General features: G+C 36.9%; 1 long non-coding RNA gene across 3 annotated transcripts in view; it reads left to right on the top strand.

Annotated features, from left to right (window-relative positions):
• Positions 1–6,101: 6,101 nt before the first annotated feature.
• The window catches only part of LOC112611528, a 325,264-nt gene continuing 318,138 nt past the window's right edge, over positions 6,102–13,227 (top strand). For all 3 annotated transcript variants that reach the window (XR_003116678.1, XR_003116677.1, XR_003116676.1), the window contains exon 1: positions 6,102–6,266. This is a non-coding gene — a long non-coding RNA (uncharacterized LOC112611528). The remainder of the gene's footprint in view (positions 6,267–13,227) is intronic.

The following is a 13,227-nucleotide window of genomic DNA, read 5'->3' on the forward strand; positions in this document are numbered from 1 at the left end:
ATTTATTTTCTCTTAGTTCTGGAGCCTAGATGGGCCAACATCAAGGTGTGGTCAGGGTTGGTTTCTGGTGAGGGGTCTGTTGCTGGGTTGCAGATGACCACCTTCTGGCTGTATCCTTACATGGCCTTTCACCTGTGTTTGTGCAGAGAGAGAGCTAGCGAGCCCGATGTTTCCTCCTCTTATAGAGACATCAGTTCTATTGCATTAGAACCCTTGTGATTTCACTTAACCTTTGTTACTTCCTTGTAGGCTCCATCCCCAAATACAGTCACATTGGGGGTTAGGGTTTTCACATATAAATTTTAGGAGAGGACACAGTTCATTCCATAACAGTGGAAATTATTGGCTTAAGGGTCACAGTTCTAAAAATAATTGAATCGTGGGAGTAGTTTACCCCATACCATTTTCATGGTAGTGAATAAGCTTCACAAGATCTGATGGTTTTATAAGGTATTTCCCCTTTATCTTGGTTCTCATTTCCCACTTGCCTGCCACCATGTAAGAGGTGCCTTTTGCCTTCCACCTGATTGTGAGGCCTCCTCAGCCACGTGGAACTGTGAGTACATTAAACCTTTTTTCCTTTATAAATTACCCAGTCTCAAGTATGACTCGAGACATACTTATAAATTACCCAGTCTCAAGTATTTCTCAAGACATACTTATACCCAGACATACTTATAAATTACCCAGTCTCTAGTATGTCTTGAGACATACTTACAAATTACCCACTCTTCAGTATCAGCAGCAAGAGAACAGACTAATACAACCAGTGAGTTTACAAAGGCTTTTGGTTTTGAGAGACAGAACAGTCACCTTAGAGATAGCAAGGTCAGAAGTCTAGTAAATCACATTTTAATTACAGAAAAAGCAAATATTACCTATTCCAATTGTATTAGTATATTAGGTAATTGCATGATTGTTTTTAAAGATTGAAAACTTGAGCTTTAACATGACAATAATTACTCCTCCTAATTTAATACTTTTCCATTTCAAATATTACTCAACTGCTGTGGTGTGATACTTATTATCTTCTTTATTTTTATACTCACATTTCTTTTCTATGAATAGAATGAGATTAGAATCAGTAGACTAAAACTTTAAAATAAAACTGTTTTCTTCTGAAGCATTTTACTTGAAAGACAGTTTTGTTTCTAAGTTTCAAAGGTAATCTTTCTATTGAAGTTTAATATTAATGCAGAAAAGTACACAAATGTGTACATTTCCAGTTTCCACAAAATGAACACACAGATGTAATTAGCAACAAATAAAGAAATCAAAGTTAACTAGTTCCCAACAAAGGTCACCACCATCCTCTAGCACAATGGATTTGTTCTGCCTGTTTGTGAAATTTATGTAATAGGGTAATGCAATATGTACTCTTTGGTGTTTGGTTTCAAAAAGTGTTTTATAAGAAATCTCCATAAGTACTAAGAATGCATTTGACTATTTCTTTTCCCAATAAAGTTCTTTTGCAATTGTATAAGCCATGCATGATGATTACAGTAAACTTAAAAAATATAGAACAGTAGGGCAAAACAACAAAGATTTATAATTCTGTCACTCAAAGACAACCATTTAGGCATATTGCCTTCTAGTATTTTATTTATACATTCATTAACTGATAAGTGTATGCATCAAATATTTATGGAACATCTACAACATGTAGACATTGTTCTAGGCACAAGAAAAACACAGGCAAACATAATTGTTTTTACATAGTTATAAAGAAACTGTTCGTAAACTCTTATACCGTATCTTTTTCTTAACCTTATATTACCGGTCCCATGCATTTTCATGCTGGCTGTTTAAAACAAAGGCAAGAGGGAGGAGATCTCACAGTTATGGGTTAGTGCTCAGATCTTCAATATGTTATATTTGGATCTCATCATCTTTCAGAAAGAACAGATTTCTTGTGATCCTCCTGATGCAGGGAGTGGAAGGAGATGTGATGGAAGGGAATAAGGGAGAGGTTCCAGTGACAGAGTGACATCTCTTGCACCAAGATGGTGGGCAAAAAGAAAGGGGTTTATCTGGTGATTGAGAAATAAGTGAATACAAACTTTGGGGCTTTAAAGTTAGGGGAAATCCAGGGGTTGGGAAATCTGGAAATTAGGGGAACAACTAGGGAGCAGCTAAGGAGTGAAAAAACAATGAGTCAAGGAAGGTAGTCAACTATTCTTAGAAGTAGATGCAAGGAGAGTGAGTATTCATAAGGGCGTGAAAAGTAAGAAACAACAGAAGAAAAGTGCTATGGTCTGAATGTGTTCCCTTAAAATTTGTATGTTGAAAACCGATCCCTAATAGGAAGTGATTAGGACATGAGGGCAAAGCCCTCATGAATGGGAGTAGTGCTCTTATTAAAAAGACCTAAGGGAGCTTGTTTGCTCCTTCTGCCATGTGAAGACAGCAAGAAGGCAGCACCAGTGAGGGACGTGGCCCTTCTCAGACACTGAATCATCTGGCACCTTGATCGTGGACTTCCCAGCCTCAAGAACTGTGAGAAATATATTTCTGTTGTTTATAAATTACCCATTCTAAGGTATTTTGTTATAGCAGTCCAAATAGACTTCGTCAGAAAAGTGAGGTGGCCCTGAGTCAGAAGCTTTCGTAACTGGATGTGAAGGTCAGTGGAGCAGCCTGCTGCTTAAAGGATAGGTTATAAGCTTCAGATGTATCAATTCAGCCCACTTCAGGAAAAAAAAAAAAGAGGGCCAATATTACAGGGAGATTTTTCTGGCCTCATCCCATTAGGTCATAAGGGATGAGGAGGAGAAAAGGAAAGAAACTAGTGATAAACTCACCTGATATTTTTAGGCCTAAAAGAGAGAATTACAGAGCCCATTGGTTTGATGAGAAAATTGTCACATTTATTTACACACACATTATCTTGTGACTCTATCAATCCAGGTAAAAATAGAACTTTTGAAACTAGTTAACACTTTAAATGATACTTTTAACAATTTAGTTCAAGAAACATTTATAGTAACTATCATTTTTATTGGTTAAAATATATTGAAGACCTTGCAGTATTCCTAATGAACCTTATTCTCATGAATCTTTACAAAGACCATATGACATATGTAAGTCTATTCCCATTTTATAGATGAGGAAACAGTTTCAATATGGTTAAGTACTTTGTCCAACAGACTCAGCAAATACATGGCAGAGGGAATCTATATGCCATCTGACCTTTCTACTAAGTATTATGAAAAAATAGCTTCTTTCTTCAAGGAGATCTCGAGACTCCTCCATAGGCAAGCACCCCTGCTTACATAAGGGGAGGTGGCAGTGGGTAGCAGGAACTCTCATTCCCTCACTCCCTCACTCGCGGGGTGGCCCATGTTCACAAGGGCTTATGTGTAACTAGGACCCCCAAGCTCAGTGGGAAGCCGCAGAATACTTGTTCCTTTTTTTTTTCCCTCTAAAGGGATAACCAGGGTGGTAGATGCTGCAGATGTGCAGCAAAATTCTAGGAAGGCAAGGATTTTATAGTTGGAATAAAAACAAATGCCTCTTCCCCAGTATAACTGCCAGGTACTTGCATGTGCCTTGCAAGGATCTTCAAAGAGAGGTTTTGTCAGGCTCCAGGCAGTCTACCTGGCCTGTCAAGTTCAAAACCAGATTCCCTATGCTCAGCTGAGTTTACCTTTTAATCTGGTGAGAAGTTACCACTTTAAACATGTCTTCATGGGAATGATAAATATTTTAAAACATTTAGAAAGGCAGGGGGACTTTAAAGCTCTCTGTTCTTCCTTGGGTAATTTTGCAAGCTCCTGTTGTATCGTCTCTTCCAGAAACCCCAGGAAAAGCATGAGAATATTTGTATGGCATTCTGGGATATGCTGAGGAGATTTAGGAAATTCTTACAGGGCTTGGCTAAAGCAGTCATTACCTTTTCTTCATATTATATAAGAACACTAAATACAAAAAATGAAAGAAGATAGTATTAAATATTTACAAAATTTTAGATGAATTTCTATTTATTTTATTATGAAAACTGAGATTTCTTCCATGAACATACCTTTTTAATGCAAAGGTTGATGCTTGAAAGGACTACATACAATTTCTGAAAGGTGTTTTTAATGATGTCTTCAAATTCTTCATTGTCTTTGTAGACAAAGAAATGTTATTCCACAAATGGCTTTACAAAAAACTTAAAAGTTTTTTGTGATCATTCTACAATTTACAACAGTTGACATTACGTTGAAGGATCTAACAGCCCTTCCTTGTCTTTCATGGACTAAAATGTTGACATTTCCTGTGATAATGTGAAAAGATTCCAATCTAATTGAACTTTTTCATATCAAGTGTTGAGAAATAATGATGGAGTTCTAATTTGTAGAATGTGCATGCATTGTTAGAGCTGTCACACTGCAGATAGTTTGGATTCTATTAAAAGGGCACATTGGCTGCAAATTGATAGAAGTTTTGACACCTATGAAGGGAGGGAGTCAGGGTTCTGCCTGGCACTTAGCATACTAGGCACTTGTGCCTGGCCCCCCATATCCTCTCACGCCCCCACCACCACTCCTAACTGGCCACACCTTGGGCTGGATAGTACTCCTTGAGCACTCACAACATGACATTTTCTAGAAGTATTGTTGGCTCTTTCCTCCATTTCCACAGCAAGGCTGTGCTTTGCAGCTGGCTTCTGAGGTGTAATGCCAAGTAGTATGGCACCTTCCTGTCTGCATTTAGCCTTACTGGGCACACAGCAGCAATGACAGACATCACTTATCTTGTCAGTGGCCTGGAGGTGTGTAGTACCTCAGACCCTACTTCTCCCCAGTACACTCCAAGGAGCCTGGAAGAGGCAGATTGATGTTGCAGTTGACCTGGCTTTGGCTACCCTAGACCCCATCTGGCTGCTTCAGGGCCAAAGGCATCAATATCTCCTGAAACCTGTTGCAGCATTCATGTTTTGGAAAGTGCTCATTTACAAGGACAAATTTCTTGTTTTCCCTGAATCCTTAGGAAATTGAAGGGTGTGTGTGTGTGTGTGTGTGTGTGTGTGCATGCTAGTCCTGTTATTTTGCTTACCATCTTACTCAATGTTCTTGCAAACAGCTGATCTGGCAAGATCAGAGGCAGCAAAGTGTAATTCCTCAGAAGGTAGATTCTGGAGCCAGACTGGCAGGTTTCAATTTTAGCTCAGCCAGTTGCTGGCTTCATGCCCTGTGTTCCTCTCCTAATCTATATAAAATAGAGATAATAATAGTGCTGTTTTTCTAGAGTTGTTAATGAATTAAATTAGCTGATACATGTTAATGTCTTGCAGTAATGCCTAGAATAGAGTAAGTGTCCAATAGTAGTCGATGATGTTATCATTACTACTGTTGTCTGTGATAATGTTATTGGTGTTATTAAAAAGTTGACTGTTATTACAGTAGAGAGTTGTTTGTTTTTACCAGACAGTAGTCATTGCTTTGGGTTTCTAATATTTTCCATTAACATTGCACTCTTTGTAACCAGAATGGATATTATCTATTCATTTTAACCACTTGCAATAGGACAACAAGGCAGGAGTAGGGGCAGGGTTTGAGGCATGGAAGAGTATCAAGCTACTTACCTCTAGGAAGACTGAATCTTACATTCAGTGTCACTGAGTTGGCTAGGGTAACCTGTAAGCTAATGCAAAAACTCATCTTAAACAATGACATAAGTTTTAGAAACTGTATTATGCTCCTTGGTACCCAGAATCATCTTGATTTTTCACGTTCTTTGAACCTTGGACTCTTAAGACTAGCCACAATAATCAGGAGACCACTTACAATTTTAGTCTTAACTGAAGACATAAGTTGGCTTCACAATTGAAATGGAAAGTCTACAGAGGGAACAAACATTATGTCTTTCCCCTATTACAGGTTTTGTCACAGAAAAGGGAATTAATATAGTAACACTTCATTGTAAATGGACATTAATGAATGCTAAATTACCACCAAATTCCTATGGAACTGCACATAATGGCTACTTTTACATTCAAAGAGTTTTTCATGATTAATGTTATTGTAATGAATACCAAAGAAATTGATAACCGTTTGTCACTTTAAGAAGTGTTGCCAATTAATTTTATGCTATTTTTTTATTCTCATTTGTTATAAGAGTGAAGACCTAGAATTTTAATGTCTAATATGTGGTGTGAATTAAAGAAGTGGCCTTGCCATGCTGACCTTTTCAGTATTCTAATCTTTGCTTTGCTGACCTCTCAGACCTCTTCCTGGCAACATTATTAGGTTTTTGGGAGGAGGGAGAGCCAAGCCTGTTGGGTAAGTGAACAGAGTGAGGAAATATTTTAAGATACACTTTCATCATTCACCGACTGTATTGGAAATTCAAATTTTCAGACCATTCATTATCTTGACAAACATTGTAATGTGTGCAGAATATGGCACCACATAAATCCATTCTGGTGACAAAGAGTGTAATGAGAATGGGAAATAGTAGAAACCCAAAAGCAATCACTTTACAATCTGGAAACTGGTTCGAGTTAAACTCACAGCAGTTCTTTTTTGGCCCTCATAACAATTGCTTTTTACAGAAAGCACAGCATGGCACCACCACAGCCAAGTACTCATAATGGGAGTCTGGACCCATTTATTTGGAAAGCAGTCTTCATCCATGTCGAACATCAATTTAATGAATTTATGTTCTGTACTATCTGTGGGGCAATGATTTGACAACATCATTGATTTATAGTAAAAATGATTCACCTCTACTTTGACAGGACATAAATATTTTCATGTATTTGTTCATTTATTATTTATTTAACTATCCACTAAATATCAAATAACTGCTGTGTGCACACCATTGTGCTAGCTAAGAGGCTTAAAATCCAAAAAGATTGAATATAGATGAATGAATACTAAAATCCAAATAGCTGAGTATAGATCCCCTTGTAATGAGACATTGTGGCTATGTTTTTCTGGAAAATATGAGGGGCAGGACTCTGGCCCTGGGGAACCTTGGAAGTGGTGAGTCAATAAATGTTTACCTGGTTTCTGAAAATATGGGAATGGCCCGTTTGCATGAGAAGGGTGTCTAAAGACATGAGAAGAGCTGAAGAAACATTTGCACTTTTAGCAATCTTATAAACAATTTGGTGCACCAGTATAAGGTTTTACAATTTTTTCCCAAAAAATTTTAGCCAGTTAGAATTAGCATAAACATAGCACCAACAAATGTGCCTAGCACCGATTAGAAGACCTCATCCTAGAGAATGTTTAGGGAGGTAGAAGCCAATGAGCTATGGTGTTTGACACTATGTCCCACTCACACTTACCAATATTTTCATGCCTTTGATGATCACACAATCTTATACCTAGAAGAGCAGAAATAACCCAAAGTGACCAGGCAAAAATCATCATCTTAGACTAGGGTAGGCTTTAAATCCATAAACAAGAATCTTTTTAAGAAAATAGAAGGGAAGAAGATAGATAGTAGAAGGCAATGTAAAGACAGAAGCAGAGATGGGGTAGCAGCGACTTGGAACTAGGCAAGAGTAGTGAAATGTATTTTTCCCGAGGGACATGGAATTGAGTCTAGGAACCCATCTCCAATTTTAGACTTCTGGACATCAGAGCCATGTACAAATAGGTTGTGTAAGCGACCCATTCTGTACCAGTTTGTTATGGCAGTCTTCAAAATCTAATACAGATAATAATGCTAGTGGAGACATTGTGTGTATTAAAGGTAAACTCTGAGTTAGAATATAACAATGTCAGTGAAAATAAAACATCTCCATTTTCAAGGTAGCTTATCCAGTGTAATGAACTTGTCACCAAGACACTGTTCTACTTTAGGTTTGGTATCATACCAAAGTTTCAGCATTGGCCTCTATTGCTGAAAGACTGGATATTTATAGTGACTAGATCAGCCTTAGTGAGATCATACTGTGAGCCATCATGGCCCTTGTATCTGCCACTTTAGCTAATTCATTCTTTTTCTTTTCTTCATTTTTTATTTCCACAGGTTTTTGGTGTACAGATGATGTTTGGTTATATGAATAAGTTATTCAGTGGTGATTTCTGAGATTTTAGTGGACCCATCACCCAAGCAGTATACACTGTACCCAAATTGTAGTTTTTAATCACTCATTCCCCTCCTCCCCTTTCTCCTGAGTCTCCAAAGTCCATTGTATCATTATTATGCCTTTGTATACTCATAGCTTAGCTCCCACTTATGAGTGAGAACATGTGATGTTGGATTTTTCCATTCCTAGTTACTTCACTTAGAATAATGGTCTCCAGTTCCATCATATACTCGCACATACATACCACAATTTCTTTATCCACTCATTGATTGATGCGCATTTGGGCTGATTCTATATTTTTGTAATTGTGAATTCTGCCATAAACATGCATTTGCAGGTATCTTATTTTGCATAATGACTTCTCTTTCTCTGGGTAGATACCCAGTAGTGGGGTTGCTGGATCAAATGGTAGTTCTAGTTTTAGTCCTTTAAGAAATCTCCACACTGTTTTCCATAGTGGTTGTACTAGTTTATAGTCCCACTGACAAGCAGTGTACAAGTGTTCCCTTTTAAGGGAACATCCAGGCCAACATCTATTATTTTTTGATATTTTTATTTTGACTATTCTTGCAGGAGTAAGGTGGTATCCATTGCAGTTTTGATTTGCATTTCCCTGATCATTAGTGATGTTGAGCATTTTTTTCATGTTTGTCATTTGTATATCTTCTTTTCAGAATTTTCGATTTATGTCCTTAGCCCCCACTTTTTGATGGGAATTTTTTTTTCTCATTCGTTTCTTATATATTCTGGATATTTTTCCTATGTGAGACATATAGATTGCAAATATTTTCTCCCACTCGGTGGGTTGTCTGTTTACTCTGCTGATTTTTTCTTTTGCTGTGCAGAAGCTTTTAAGTCTCATGTATTTATCTTTGTTGTTGTGGCATTTGCTTTTGGGTTCTTGATCGTGAAGTCTTTGCCTAAGCCAATGTTTAGAAGGGTTTTTCCAATGATATCTTCTAGAATATTTATGGTTTCATGTCTTAGATTTAAGTCATGGATCCATCTTGAGTTGAAATTTGCATAATGTGTGAGATGGGGATCCAACTTCATTCTTCTACATGTGGCTTGGCAATTATCCCAGCACCACTTGTTAAATAGGGTATACTTTCCGCACTTTATGGTTTTTTTTACTTTGTCGAAGATCAGTTGGTTGTAAGCATTTGGCTTTATTTCTAGGTTCTCTGTTCTCCTCTATTGGTCTATGTGCCTATTTTATACCAGTACCATGCTGTTTTGGTGACTATGGCCTTACAGTATAGTTCGAAGACAGGTAATGTGATGCCTCCGGATTTATTCTTTTTGCTTAGTCTTGCTTTGACTGCATGGACTCTTTTTTGGTTCCATATGAATTTTTGGATTTTTTTTCTAGTTCTGTGAAGAATAATGGTGATATTCAGATGGGAATTGCATTGAATTTGCAGATTGCTTTTGGCAGTATGGTCATTTTCACAATATTGAGTCTACCCATCCATGAGGATGGGATGTGTTTCCATTTGTTTGTGTCGTCTATGATTTCTTTCAGCAATGTTTGGTAGTTTTCCTTGTAGAGGTCTTTCACCTCCTTGGTTAGGTATATCCTAAGTATTTTATTTATTTATTTTGCAGCTATTGTTAAAGGGGTTGAGTTCTTGATTTGACTCTCAGTTTAGTCGCTTGGTGTATAGCAGAGCTACTGATTTATGTACATTAATTTTGTATCCTGAAACTTTGCTGAATTCATTTATCAGTTCAAGGAACTTTTTGGAGAAGTCTTTAGGGTTTTCTAGGTATTCAATCATATCAACAGCCAACAGCAACAGTTTGACTTTCTCTTTACTGATCTGAATGCCCTTTATTTCTTTCTCTTGTCTGATTGCTCCGGCTAGCGAAACCAGTACTATATGAATAGATGTAGAGGTGGTAAGAGTGGGAATCCTTGTCGTGTTCCAGTTTTCATGGGGAATGCTTTCAACTTTTCCCCATGTCATGGATGGCTTTTATTACATTAAGGTATGTACTTTCTATTGCCAATTTGTTGAGGGTTTTAATCATAAAGAAATGCTGAATTTTGTCAAGTGGTTTTTCTCCATCTATTGTGATGATCATTTCACTTTGGTTTTTAATTCATGTGGTGTATCACATTTATTGACTTGCATGTGTTAAACCATCTCTGCATCCCTGGTATGAAACCCACTTGATCATGGTGGATTATCTTTTTTATATACTGTTGGATTCAGTTAACTTGTATTTTGTTAAGAATTTTTGCATCTATATGCATCAGGTATATCAGTCTGTAGTTTTCTTTTTTTGTTATGTCTTTTCCTGGTTTGGGCATTAGGGTGATACTGGCTTCATAGAATGATGTAGGGAGGGTTACCTCTTTCTCTATCTTGTGGAATAGTGTAAATAGAATTGGTACCAATTCCTCTTTGAACGTCTGATAGAATTCAGCTGTGAATCCATCTGGTCCTAGACTTTTTGCTGGCAATTTTGAAATTACCATTTCAATCTTGCTGCTTGTTATTGGTCTGTTCAGAGTTTTTATTTATTCCTGCTTTAATCTAGGAGCATTGTATATTTCCAGAAATTTATCCATCTCCTCTAGGTTTTCTAGTTTACACGTAAAGGTGTTCATAGTAGCCTTGAATGATCTTTTGTCTTTCTGTGATATCGATTGTAATATCTCCAATTTTGTTTCTAATTGAGCTTATATGGATCTTCTCTCTTCTTTTTCTTGGTTAATTTCACTAATGGTCTATCAATTTTATTTATCTTTTCAAAGAAGCAGCTTTTAGTTTCATTTATCTTTTTAATTTTTTTGTTTCAATTTTATTTAGTTCTGCTCTGATCTTTGTTATTTTTTTTCTTCTGCTGGGTTAAATTTGGTTTGTTTTTGTTTCTCTAGTTCCTTGGGGTATGACCTGAGATTGTCTATTTGTGTTTTTTGACTTTTTGATGCAGGCATTTCAGGCTATGAACTTTCCTCTTAGCACCACCTTTGCTGTATCCCAGAGGTTTTGATAGATTGTGTCACTATTATTGTTCAGTTCAAATAATTTTTAAATTTCATCTTGATTTCATTGTTGGCCCAATAATCATTCAGGAGCAGGTTATTTATTTTCCATGTATTTACATGGTTTTGATTGATTCCTTTTGGAGTTGATTTCCAACTTTATTCTACTGTGGTCAAGAAAGTACCTGATATAATTTAAATTAAAAAAAAAATATTGAGACTTGTTTTGTGGCCTATCATATGGTCTGTCTTAGAAAATGTTCAATGTGCTGATGAATAGAATGTATATTCTGCAGTTGTTGGGTACAATATTCTGTTAAGTCCATTTGTTCTAGGGTACACTCTAAATCCATTGTTTTCTTTATTGACCTTCTGCCTTGATGACCTATTTCTGTCAGTGGAGAATTGAAGTCCCCCACTATTATTGTGTTGTTGTCTATTGTATTTCTTAGGTCTAGTAGTAGTTGTTTAATAAATTTGGGAGCTCCAGTGTTAGGTACATATATATTTAGGATTGTGATATTTTCCTGTTGGACAAGGCCTTTTATCATTACATGATTTTTTTCTTTGTCTTTTTTAACGGCTGTTGCTTTAAAGTTTGTTTTGTGTGGTATAAGAAGAACTATTCCTCCTTGCTTTTGGTGTCCATTTGCATGGAATATCTTTTTCCACCCCTTTACCTTAAGTTTATGTGAGTCCTTAATGTGTTAGGTGAGTCTCTTGAAGATAGCAGACACTTAGTTGGTGAATTCTTATCCATTCTGCCATTCTGTATCTTTTAAGTGGAACATTTAAGCCCTTTACATTCCATGTTAATATTGAGATGTGAGGGACTATTCTATTCATTATGCTATTTGTTGCCTGAATACTTTGTCGTTGTTTTTAATTTATTGTTTTTGTTTCATAGGTCCTGTGACATCTATGCTTTCAGGGGGTTCTATTTTGGTGTATTTTGAGGATTTGCTTCAAGATTTAGAGTTCCTTTTAGGAATTCTTGTAGTGCTGGCTTGGTAGTGGCACATTCTCTCAGCATTTGATTGAAAAAGACTGTATCTTCCCTTAATTTATGAAGTGTAGTTTCACAGGATACAAAAGTCTTGGCTGATCATTGTTTTGTTTAAGGAGGCTGAAGATAGGGCCCCAATCCTTTCTAGCTTGTACGGTCTCTGCTGAGAAATCTGTTAATCTGATCGTTTTCCTTTATAGGTACCTGGCGCTTTTGCTTCACAGCTCTTAAGATTCTTTCCTTCATCTTGACTTTATATAACCTGATGACTAGCTGCCTAAGTGATGATCCTTTTGCAATAAATTTCCCAGGTGTTCTTTGAGATTCTTGTATTTGGATGTCTAGGTCCCTAGCAAGGCAAGGGATATTGTTCTTGATTATTCCCTCAAATAAAGTTTTGTTTATTGCACTAGTTTTGTGCTGATTGGCCTCCTGACAGAAGCACTTACAAGTTTTCCAGATTTCTAGGTTTCTCTTCTTTCTCAGGAACACCAATTATTCTTAGGTTTGGTCATTTAATAAAATCCCAAACTTCTTGGAGGCTTTGTTCATTTTTTGGATTCTTTATGTCTTTGTTGGATGGGGTTAGTTTGAAAACTTTGTCTTTGAGCTCTGAAGTTCTTTCTTCTGCTTGTACAATTTTATTGCTGAGACTTTCCAGTGCATTTTGCATTTCTCTAAGTGTGTCCTTTATTTCCAGAAGTTGTGATTGTTTTTTATTCATGCTGTTTATGTCACTGAAGATTTTCTCTTCATATCTTGTGTCACTTTTTGATATCATTAAGTTGTACTTCACCTTTCTCTGGTGCCTCCTTGATTAGCTTAATAACCGACCTTCTGAATTCTTTTTCTGGCAATTCAGGGATTTATTCTTGGTTAGGATGCATTGCTGGTGAGCTAGTATGATTTTTGGGGGGTGTTAAAGAACTTTGTTCTGTTATATTACCAGAATTATTTTTCTGATTCCTTCTCATTTGGGTAGACTATGTCAGAGGGAAGATCCAGGGCTCAAGGGCTGCTGTCAGATTATTTTGTCCCGTACTGTGCTCCCTTGATGTAGTGCTCTCCTTTTTTCCCTAGGGATGTGGCTTCCTGAGAGCCACACTTCAGAGATTGTCATTTCTCTTCTGGATGTAGCCACCAAGTAGAGCTATTGGGCTCCAGACTAGTACTGGGAGGTATCTGCACAGACTCCTG

Source organism: Theropithecus gelada, chromosome 18 (assembly GCF_003255815.1).
Source record: "Theropithecus gelada isolate Dixy chromosome 18, Tgel_1.0, whole genome shotgun sequence".
In the NCBI taxonomy this organism is placed as follows: Eukaryota; Metazoa; Chordata; class Mammalia; order Primates; family Cercopithecidae; genus Theropithecus; species Theropithecus gelada.